Source organism: Gopherus flavomarginatus, chromosome 20 (assembly GCF_025201925.1).
Source record: "Gopherus flavomarginatus isolate rGopFla2 chromosome 20, rGopFla2.mat.asm, whole genome shotgun sequence".
Taxonomy (NCBI): Eukaryota; Metazoa; Chordata; order Testudines; family Testudinidae; genus Gopherus; species Gopherus flavomarginatus.
This window is the reverse complement of record NC_066636.1, coordinates 16,417,743-16,429,258: the sequence shown is the minus strand read 5'-3', so window position 1 is coordinate 16,429,258 and position 11,516 is coordinate 16,417,743. Positions and strand designations below refer to the sequence as shown.

The following is an 11,516-nucleotide window of genomic DNA, read 5'->3' as shown; positions in this document are numbered from 1 at the left end:
TAACTGCTCCGTCTTATTAGGCCTCAGTAGGCCCTGTCCTTCCAACCCTTCCCAAAGGGCCCTGGGGTCCTGTCCGTTTGCTGGATCGGGGAGAAGGCCCTGAGCCAGTTTAAAACCAGGCTCTTTATCCAAAAACCCTTCCTCCAGCTGTTGGTCCCTGGAGAATCCAGTTTGAACCAGTATATGTGACCGGTCTCCAGGGGGGCGGCTTCTCTGGAGTTGTTACAACCTGCATGAATTCACCTAATCACCCTCTGCTGATCTCCTATTTACCCTTCCTATGGAAACAATACTGAACATACAATTCCACATTAACACACACACACACAATTGCATTTTTAATACAATGGATCCCAACAGGGCCGGCTCTACCATTTTTGCCGCCCCAAGCAAAAAACAAAAAAGCCACTCGGACTGTGCCGCCCCAAGAATGGCCGGAATGCCGCCCTTTAGCATGTGCTTCCTCTGCTGGTGCCTGGAGCTGGCCCTGGATCCCAAAGATGTTAACCGAATTCAATAAGATTGAACTTATGTTCATTCCGGAGACTGCAGGAAATTGTCAGCCTGTCACAGCCAATGGAAGATGTGAGGACTTTGCAGGTACAGTGAACGGCTGTAGCTCCTCCAGCCTTAAACTGTGAGCTCCTGGAGGCAGAGGCTGTCTGTTTGGTATGTACGCATACAGCATCTAGTGCCATGGTGCCCTGATCCTGCCTGGGGCTTGCAGGCATCGCTGAAATACAGACAATAAATACTAATAACCATTCTGAGCTGTGTATGGATACTCTTTTTACAAAAGGCCCAAACTAACCCTCAGATTCAAACAGTGCAGTACTCGGGGGTGTTCCGAGCCCATTTGCTGAACTTCATTTGCTGGCAGTAGTAGTAGGCTGTTATCCTCTTACACAGACCAGGTCACTGGCAGGCTTGACACGCACTTTCCCACCGTGTTCCATTTGCACGCCATCACAACTTGCACATTCTGTGTCTTGAGCCTTCCTCCACAACCCTGCCGCGACATCTTTCGGACGGAAGGATTCCAAAGCACCACAGGGATCGCTAGGTGGCTTCTGAGTGGAATGTAAATCTGCAGTTACTTCCGTGACGTCCATGGCCTGTGTCTGCATTGACCTGGGGCTCGTTGAGATTAGACACTGGTCCCGTGTGCAGGGGTTGCGTGATCGTACTGGAAAAGGCACGAAGGATTGTACCCTTGGTGTGTTCTCCTGGGCCTTGTCCCACAAAAGGGGGCTCCCACCCCTTCCCTGTGGGGGGACAGCCAGTTTAAATTCTCTCATCCTTCATTCCACCCCGTCTCTCCTAGATGTGGCCTTTCGTGCCAAATTATTCTTCTTCTCGGGTGTTTACCCCCCTCAAATGGAGTCCCCTGCCCCAGAAATGCAGCCACCTCTGGGGTGGAGGGTGGCTGCTGATGAAGGAAGTAAAGCGGGGAGAATCTGTGCTGCTTTCCACAGCAGGGATTGGGGCATTTACGTAACAAATTCAACAGGGTTTGAACTAGCACAGCCACTTGAACTAAAGGTAGCAGTAGTAGGATGTTATATGCTTCTGTGGAGCAGTAAGTGGAGAGGGTGTGGGGGAGGGAGGTTCGACTCACATTTTCCAAGTGTGTTCCATTTACACACAATTTGCAGCTGGCTGGCTCTGGCTGGCACTGTGACCTGCATGCGGTGCAGAAGGAGAAGTCACACAGGGACTGAACGTACCTTACAGCACATGTTTGGAAGCTGAAGAGCCAGGAGCTGGCCGAGAACTGTGATGAAGCTGCAGTTTCACTGCCAAAAAAGAGGGGAAGTGAAAACATTTGAAATAAACCTCGTTGGCGGCAGGGGGTGAGGAACGCAAACGGGGGGAATGAAGCAGAAGAGCTTTGGAGACATCGCCGCAGGGGTGGGCAGGAAAGTACATACCCACAATCCTTTGGCGTTTGAAGTCTGTGTCCCCTGGGGGTGGCTAGTCCAAATAAAGAGCTGTGCTCAGAGAGGCAGCAAAATTAACGAAGGAAATGCACAGGCGATATGACAGCGGGGAGATTGTGACAGGGCGGCTGGGGGCAGGATAGGGCCAGGCCTTGATCTGGAGCACCCCAGTGACCTGCTGTGTGACCTTGGCCAAGTTCCTTCCCATCTCTGTTCCTCCCACCTGTCATCTGTTTAGATCATGAGCTCCTGGCTCTCACTCTGTCCGTGCAGCGCCTGGCGCCACAGGGCCCTAAACTCAGTTAGAAACTCGAGCTGTGACAGGCATAAAAAAATTAGCAGCATTACAGCGGCTCCCCTTCCACTGCACTTGAAACAAACATCTGCACAAGATTACTTCACGCTGTTTAGCGCTACGGGGCTGCCCAGCCACGGATCTCAAAGCACAGCTTCATTTTAGAGACAGGAAGACTGCAGCACAGAGAGAAGGTGACTTACCCAAGGGCCTACCGAAGGCCAGTGGTGGAGATGGGCAGAGAACCCCGGAGTCCTGAGAGGTGAGCTATCACCTGCCGCATTTGAGAATGTCCAACTCTTTCCTCTCTGCATTGTTTACAGTAGCTTCCTGGGAGCCACACCCTGAAATCTGTTTCCTTCACAGATATTTCTCCAATGCAAACAGTGGTTTGTTATTGTAGGGCTCTGTACACTGGGCACCACGCACTGTTCTGTTGACAAAGGGTTACCCTGGAGAGTTAGCTGTGTACACTCCTTTGTCATTGTTGGGCTTAAGCACAAGTTATGCACACTGGTTTGTTATTGTAGGGTCGCCCATGGGGGTGGGGCAGCACTCTCTGCCATTTGATTGTAGGGCTGCTAGGGGGCAGTGGGCTGAAGACCCTGGGATACTTTAATACTTGCTTATAGAAATGAAAAGATTCATTGGAACCCTGCAAGGAACAAGGGGCTGTGTGCGCTGGAGCTGTTACGTGCAGTGTTCCAAAAATTCCCTTGAGTTTCATAGGCAACTATTGCAGTATTATTGTAGGGTCACTAGTGAGATGAAGACCCCGAGATATTAGTGTACGATTAGTCATCTGAGCTGAGATGGACAGTTTGGCTCACGAAAAAAAAATGCTCAAGTGTTGGGTTGTTTTTTTTAATGTAAAAAAGTATCTGGATGGTGCCATCGGGATGGGGACACATAGGTGACAAGTGAGGCTAATGCCAGTTAGAATCTGAAGTGTCCAGCAGCATCAGGCAGAAGCAGGCTGGTGAGAGGAGCTTCGAGTTATTATTTATTAATAGCACCCAGGAGCCCCAACCAAGGGCCAGGGCCCCGCTGTGCCTGGCGCTGTACACACAGAACAGAAAGGCAGGCTCTGCTCCTAAGAACTCACTTGCTCCTCTCTTTACGTTATAGTCGCCCCTCGATGCACGACTCGCTCCCTGCAACAAAAGCTGCTATTGCAATTTCATTCTCCGCGGTCCGGCTGCACCCCTGCTCTGGCTCTCGGAGGGGAATTGCCCTCTAGGGCCCATGTCCAGTCAGACAGAGAAAGCAGATGCAGCAAAGCCCACTCCACTCCTAAAACTTCTGGCCACGAGTTCCATCCCTCCACACCATGATCCCAGGGGCCATGGTGCTCTGGCTCCAAAATCAACGCAATTGGGCCATGCTGCAGCTAACATCCCAGGGGCAGCAGAGGAATCCTGGTACCTCCTTACATGCAGGAAGACTGGAATTGCCCCACGGCACTGAGCTGAGGCAAGAGCACAGGACACACCGGCCCCATCCCCAGCAGCAATAGGCTTAGGGGCAGAGCTTGCAATGGGTTAACTCTTTAGCTGCTGCTACTTACACATCGCACCCACCAGCGCTAGGCTATAGCAGCCCTATTGCGCTTGGGGCAAATGAATGGGACTGGAAGGCGAGTGTGACCGCCGGGGCTCTGATCACCGGGGCATTTGGAGATGCATCCGGGCCCAGTGCTCCAGGCACCTCGTGCCGTCACTTACACCAGGGCATGTAGGAAGCGGAACTGGAACTGGGGAAAGAGGAGCGGCCCGGTTGGGTGGGGGCCCAGGCGTACAAGCTGGTGGTCAAGCTTTACTGCTGGCGTGCTCCATAAAGCTCTCCTCCCTCCAGCGCTGCCTCCCTGCCCATGCCTTAGTGACAGTGTCATGCAGCAGGGCAGTGTTCTGCATGCAGGTTGCATTGGTAAGAGGCTGCCTAAGGTGCAGGGGAGTCAGGTGCAGATTGCAGACGAGCCAAGAAGCCCTCTACGCCCCATGCTGAACTTGCGGCCACGCCTGGGGCGGGAGGGGAACATGGCCTAGGAACAAGACAGCTGATGGCAGGAAGCAGAAAACCATCCAGGGAGGCAGGATGGAGTTGCCAAGAGTGGGCCAGGTCATGAGGCTCTTTGAAAAAAGTGTCCTGGGATCCTAGAGTGAATCAGGACCACGTCACAGCCAAAAGGCAAAACTCGGGGGGCGGGCATTGGAGCAATCCTGGAGTCCATGGGGAGAGGGCCCTACATCCTGCTCCCTGCAATATAGCGCTCCTGAACACCACACTGGCCAGCACTAACACCCAGGGGAGAGCATCCCCTGCTGAGCCCCACTTCCTGCAGCACTGAGCCCTGACCACCACACTGGGGCAGTGGGGTCAGCCCCGACTGGGGGAGAATGCCCCCGTCCCTGCAGCACAGTGCCCCCTAGGAGCCAATGCCCCAGCCTGGTGCTAAGGGTTTTACTTGTAACAACAGCCGGGGCAACCTACCCACCCGGTAGGGTGAATATCTCATTCCCTGTCATTTGCATCCCATGGAGGCAGGCTGTGGAATTACTCATCGCTGCCATGCAAAGAAACACAAAGTAGACGACAGGCTCCTCTCCACCTCCGGGGTTTCCGGCGCAGCCGGTGCTGTGGTTTGCATGGCGCGATCGCCCCTGGGGCAGCTGGAGTGGTTCAAAGGCAGCGAGGGACGCTGAAATCATCCATCTAGAGCAGTGGTTCTCAAAAAAAAAAATGTTTCGCGGACCACTTGATAATTGCTGAGGGTCTCAGCGGACCACTGAATGATCTCTCCCAGTGTTTGTACTGTGAGCTAACTATTGTAAAGCGCTTTGGATAAAAGCATTATATTAAAAAAACACCTTAATGATTAGTGGTTTTTTGTTTTACAAATAAAAGCACTCAACTCATATTTTAATATCAGTAGTCTTACCTTTCTAATGCGATGGACGTGCCCTCTCTCTCCCGCTGCAGCACTCTCGAGTGGGGCTGGGAAGTAGAGGGGTCTCTACCCCACTGCAGCAGCCCCCGAGCTGGAAAGAAGGGCCGTCTCTCCCCAGCAGCCATATCCCTGGAGCTGGGGAAAGTCACCTCTTTCTCTGGTCGCTGCAGACCTGCATATCCCAAATTCCTCCCACCTCCTCTTCTCACCCCACTGCTCCCTCCCACCTACCCCTATTCCCCCCAAGGCCACCACCTCACCTTACATATGTGCCATTTCCAGGGTCCAGGTGTGACGCAGTAGGGAGCAGGGTGGATTGACCTGGGAATGTCATTTAGTTTTAGGGGGACTGTCTGCATGGGGGATGGGAGAGCAGGGGGTGACTTTAGGTGAGGGACGATACCTGAGCCAGGAGGGGGGTGGGGCGAGTCAACACCTTTGCCTGGGAAACTGGACAAAGAGAGAGGGGGAGAGGAGGAGCGGGACAGAGCCTGCTGGAGGGGTTCTTGGTTTCAGTTTTGGGCTGGCTGGGAAGAGGCAGGGAACCCCAAGTCTGGAGTCTAAGATCCTTGTCCCCCAGAGGAACCTGGCTGGGAGGTCCTGGTTGTACCTACAAGCCCTGCTTGGGACTGTGTTCCTCTCATCTAATAAACCTTCTGTTTTACTGGCTGGCTGAGAGTCACGGTAAATCACAGGAAGTGGGGGGTGCATGGCCCTGACTCCCCCACACTCCATGACATCAGGGCCCATCACTAATTAGGTGGGTGGCCCTTCATTCTTTTGTGTGAGGCCACCCAGGCATGCACGTTAGAAGGAACTATCCGTGGACCACTTGAATAGAGCTTATGGGCCACTGGTGGCTGTGGATCAGTTTGAAAACTTCTGATCTAGAGGAATATATCACCACACCAGCTAAGCACCTTTGTCTCAGGCACCAATTCACCCTCCAGCCATGCCTCTGAGTTAGTTATTATTCCCACATACAGATGGGGAAACTGAGGCAGGAATCCCAGCCCCTGCCTGAGGTTGCCCAGGAAGCCTCTGGCAGAGGTGGGAGCTGAAGCCCAGACATACTGACTCACAGTTCAGGGCACTGATGGCCAGGCTAACCTTCCTCTAAGAGGGACCCCAGGCCCTGTGCTGTTGGCACATAGGCACCACTCACACCCCAAGGTTGGGAATTGCTGCCAGCAGCCCTGTCCGCCTCACCAGCCCTGCTGCAGGGGCCATGGCAGGGCAGGATGGATATAGGGGAGGGGCTGCAGCACTCTGTGCTAGAGGGATTTGGGGCTGCACTCTCCATATCTGTGAGAGGAAGGGACATACCCAGGGCCCTACAGCAAGGCAGTGGCAGAGACAGGCCTAGAAGCCCAGGGCATGGTGACTCCTAGCCCAGGGTGCTGGCCCACTGCCACCCCTCTCTGTGCTGCCTCTCCAGTGTGGACAGCAAAGCTGGGTGGGGAGGGCAGGGCATAACAAGGTTACCAATGATTAAAATGCACCAAGGCCCAGACTTGAAAATCCAGCTTCAATGGGGCAGCACAAGGTGCGTCACTGCCTGTAGAAAAGTGCACACAAACCAGCAGAGTCCAGGCTGCATCCCAACCTCCCCCCATCCCTACCTGGAAAAATCACCCCTCTCCCCCCCGGGATTCCCCCAAGCTGGCCTTAGGAGGCCTCATCAGTGTGGGCACCAGTTTCCATCCTCTCCTGCCTGCACAGCCTTTCACCCTGCATCCAAATCCATCCATGCCCACGTAGGCATCCGGATCTAAGCCACCTGCCACTGCTGGGCCTGAGTCACAAGGGGGGCCTATCTGCATCCCCTACTGTTGCCCGCCATTGCTGGCACACTGGGTGAAAGCACAGAGCTGGGACAGACCTACCCACCATATTCAGCTCCTCTTATTCCTCCAGGGCAGGCTCAGCCCCTAGGGTGCATCCCCCAGGTCCTGGGGAGACTCCCCTCCACTTTCTGGGGATACATCTCCCCCTACCTTTCTCTTTCCCCATGCCCCTGCCCCACCCGGTGCACACAGATCCTGCTGCCCCAAACCCCCTTCTTGACATTAGGCCTTTCAAGGGTGGGCAGGTTTGGCCCTTCCACCCCCCATCAATCCTCCACCTGCCTGACCATCCCCATTGCTCTTTGCCGAGTGCCCTGCAGAGGGTGACTCCAGCTTCTCAGGGCCAGGGCAGCTCAGAGCTCAACAGGATGAGCCAGGAGCAGAGAGCTTCCAGGATCAGAAGTGGGGGCCTGGGATGCTGTTGGTAGCTCCAAAGGTGCAATGGCCTCTTCCAGCAGAGAGGGTGGGGGGCTAATGATCCCAGAGGGTGGCATGATCCCCATGGCTAGCAGGGAAGGAATTACAGGGGACCCTCCCCAGTCAGACACCCGCCCCTGCCAGGGGACAAGTCCCCTCTGCAGTCATAGCCTGGGCAACTTCCAATCCTCCCACTCCCCCCGCAGAGAAACTCATAAGAGCTCCCTCCACAGCAGGCCTAGGTCATAGGTGTAAGGAGGTAGCTCAGGCTCCATGCCCCTTTTGCGGTTTATCGCTCCCCGTGGGAGCTGCCGGTTAGTGCCCTTGGAGTGAGCCCTCACCTGACACTCACTGGCTTCCAGAGGCGATGGGGCAGCCAGCTGTGACACAGGTTAGTGCGGCAATCATGGGGAAACAACCCCACCCGCTCCAGGCAAAAGAATAAAATTTCCCCCAAATCCAAAGGAAAAAATAAAAAGCATAAAACAAACTGCCCCCACCCTGCCCAAGCCTGGCTGCTCACTCCCTAGCGCACCAGAGAGAGCAGGCATGGGGAGGGACCCCAGACAGAGGGAGCTGGGCCTCTCATCAGTGATATCGCCAAAGGCAGAGGCTGGGAGCCAGGGATCACTGAGTCCCATTGGCATCTCCCTGCGCACCCTGGGACAGGGTCATTCGCTGATTAGAAAACATAGCGTGTTACAAAGTAGTGTGCACGAGGTCAGGGCCGAGCGGGTTTGGCCAGCGTCCTGGGAATGGACAGGTCAGGGGCTTAGGGATACGATTTGCTATAGGGGCAATTCAATGCAACCCCAGGGCTCCTGCTCAGAGTAGGTTGCACCTGTCGGTAGAAGAGTCCTGTCAGCGCCAACGTGAGCCTGAAGATCTCGGTGGGTAGAGTTCCCAGGGGGCTAAGTACCACTGGACTGAAATGAGATTTGGAGATCTGAATCCTATCCAGTCTCCATTGCCTTGCACCTTGTGTAGTCACTTGCACCAGAGTGACACTCCCAGGCCACTGCAGTAGTGTTTCCCTACCCACTGTGAACTAGTCCGTGTAAATGACTGCACGAGGTGCGGGGTGGCAGAGCAGCAGCCCTCTGCTTCTGTACAAACGTTAGCTTGAGCTGAACTGCTTTGGGTCCAGCCCCAATCTCATTCATGCTGGCGTGATTCCACTGGAACGGCACCAGGTTTATACAGGTGCAAGAGAAGAAACGGACAAATTTGCCAAGGGTCTTGGTGCATTCTCCATTACTGGCAATTTTTACATCGAGATTGGATGTTTTTCTAAAAGCTCGGCTCTAGGCCCATGCTATCCAGGAGGCCAGAGATGAGCACAATGATCCCTTCCGGCCTTCAAATCTATGAATAAAGCCTAGATGTCTTTAAAACAAATCAAACCTCCCTTCCCCTCCTCCCCCCTTGCAATAGCTAGTGCTTAAAGCCCCAGCTTGCCTGAGGCAGATACCACCCTACCTCAGACTGGTTGTGAAAATAAAGAAGTTCCCAGTCGTTGTAAGCAGGTAGAAAAACTGGAAAACGTGACCTTGAAAGGCTCAAACCAGGCTGCAAATAGAAAGGACCTAAATGTATTGTTTTATTATTTTTAAACTGTCATGATTTTTAAGCCAATCTTCTGATTTGTGGGGAATGGAATGGAATGCCGCAATTAGCAATCCCCCCCCCCCCCCGAGTGCCCTGGCAACCCAAAGCTGCACCAGAGACAACCTGAAAGTGAAACTGATTAGCACCACATGTGAAACTGGCATGTGTAAACTTCACTGATGGAGGGAGATGTATCAAGCAGGACGCAATCTGCCTGCGCACTGGAACTGCTGTTTGGATTGTTAAAGTCTTTCCATTTCTACCCTGTGAGGCTTCACCCACTGCCCGGGCGGAGCCAGCCGTTTGCGATACAGGATTTCCCTTTTAAGTTTTCCTGCTCTGAAGCTCTGCCAGCAGATTTTGGCTTGACCCTGGGCTGCTCCCTGAAGACAAAGTTTCAGTTTGCCTACACACAAAACGACAAACTGCTGCATGATCAGGCTTGAAGCTGAACCTACCTCCTAAGCAAACAATGAAGGGAGGGGGAGGGAGAGTCAAAATCCTCTATAACGTGGTCCCAATCCTACTGTCAGAGCCACATGGGCAAACTCTGCCACTATGGGAGTCCACACAGGCACATGGGTCACAGCCCAGATGGCCCTGATTGCGCTATCATGCCAGGTCACGTTTTAATCCAGTGGGGGAGAAAGTCCTCAGACCCACGTGGGATGGTGTTAAAGGCCTGTCCTGATACCCCTCTCTGCCTGTGGTTGGGAGCAAGCAGAGGGGCACCTTTCCCAGGGCAACAACTAGGACGAGCCCTGCCAGGATCCTGAGGAGGCTGGGCCGGGGAGACGTGCTAGGGAACTTCACCAAGATGGGCTTTTTACGGTACCTGAAAATTGCCCCAGTGCAGCCAGGCAGTGATTCCTAACACTGATGTAGCCCAGAACACAGATGCTAATGGCTCCCACCTCACAGCATCCCCCTTCCAGGCTCTGATCAGCCCAGCTTACAGTGACAATGGGGGGAAAAACACAGACACAGGGGGCTTTTCTGACACTCGCCCCAGGTCACTCCATGACGCAGTGATGGCAAATGAAATAAAACCCAGGAGTCTCCGGCTTTAACCACTCAACAAAGTGCCCTCCTTTGGATTCTACATCCCAGGGTATTACAGGAAGCCTCATTAAACCAGGAAATTGCAAGTGACTTTGGGCCACGAGTGAAACCTCCGGGGTTGGATCCATTTCACTGGGGCTAGGGCGGCAGCATCTGGGAACAGCGTGGGGCCAGGGCAGAAAGGGAGCCTGCATTAGCCCCGCTATGCTGCCATCTGGGAGCCACCTAAGTGCCACCTGTCCAGAGTCTGTACCCCTAACTCCCTCCTGCACCCCAATCCCCAGCCCTGAGCCGCACCCTCTCCTACACCTCAATCTCCCACCCGTCCCCCCTAACACCCAAACTCCCTCCCAGAGCTTGTACCCCACACCCTCTCTTGCACCCCAACTCCCTGCCCCAGGCTGAGCCTGGAGCCCCCTCTCACACTCCAAACTCCTCAGCCCCTGTCCAAAGTCTGCACCCCAAGTCCGTGCCCTAGCCCAGTGAAAGTAAGTGTGCTAGTGACAGAGGGAGGGGGGATGGACGGAGTGGGGCGGGGCCTCAAATAGGTGGGACAAGGGTGTTTGGGTTTGTGTGATTAGACTGTTGGCAACCCTACCATGGGGGCCCTGGCTTCCCCACAGGGGGTTCCCCCCACTGCCCCATCTAGTCCAGCCCTGTGCCCAAAAGTCCAGGCTGCGATTATAAAAGGCCATTGTGCAGCGGTGTGGAGTTACAGGCAGGCCCTGGGGAACAATACAAGGAAATGCTCTTTACTAGGGCGGGAACCGCCTTGTGACATCACATCACATTAATGAAAAATGAGTCCACCTCCGCCCTGCTCCCAACATGAGCCAGGATTTCCATGGCAATGGATTAGATCCACCGGAGAGACTTGGGGTCTGCAGGAATCATCAGTAACTAAACCTGAAGGTAAGAGGCCTAGCACGGCTCTGGGATTTGCATATGTGAACCCCGTCCCGTTAACCCCTCCCCCATTCCACTCCCCAGGCTCCCCCAAACAGTCGGTCAAGCTGAACTGCGTGCAGCGTTGTGACTTAAACCAAATCTGAACTGTGCTCTCCAGAGCTGGAAAAAAGTCAGGTATTAACCCCTCCTGTGCCGCCCACCAACACCAAGTTTGTCCCAAGGCTGGGTTACTATCCAATTATAAACCAGACTTTCTAGAAACATTCCACATCGACCCTGAGCTTCGGAAAACGGTTTCCCTCTCGAATCTGCAACATGAAATGGTTATAAAGGTTTGGGATGATCTCTAGGGATTTTACACCACCTAGGCAGAATTCGGGGGGTGGGATTTTGTGCGCTCCCCACAGGGCGCGCGGGAGCTTCTGGTTCCACTCCAGTCGCGCCACCAAAGAAGGACCCTCCACCGAAATGCCGCAGGCGACAGCGGCAGT

At 54.2% G+C, this 11,516-nt stretch overlaps 1 long non-coding RNA gene across 1 annotated transcript; it reads right to left on the bottom strand.

Annotated features, from left to right (window-relative positions):
* Positions 1 to 325: 325 nt before the first annotated feature.
* On the bottom strand, positions 326 to 2,851 carry LOC127037879 (uncharacterized). Its single transcript, XR_007770503.1, has 2 exons — positions 2,439 to 2,851; positions 326 to 1,796 (listed from the first exon to the last, which is right to left on the bottom strand). It is a non-coding gene; the product is annotated as an uncharacterized LOC127037879 (long non-coding RNA).
* Between the last annotated feature and the right edge of the window lie 8,665 nt (positions 2,852 to 11,516).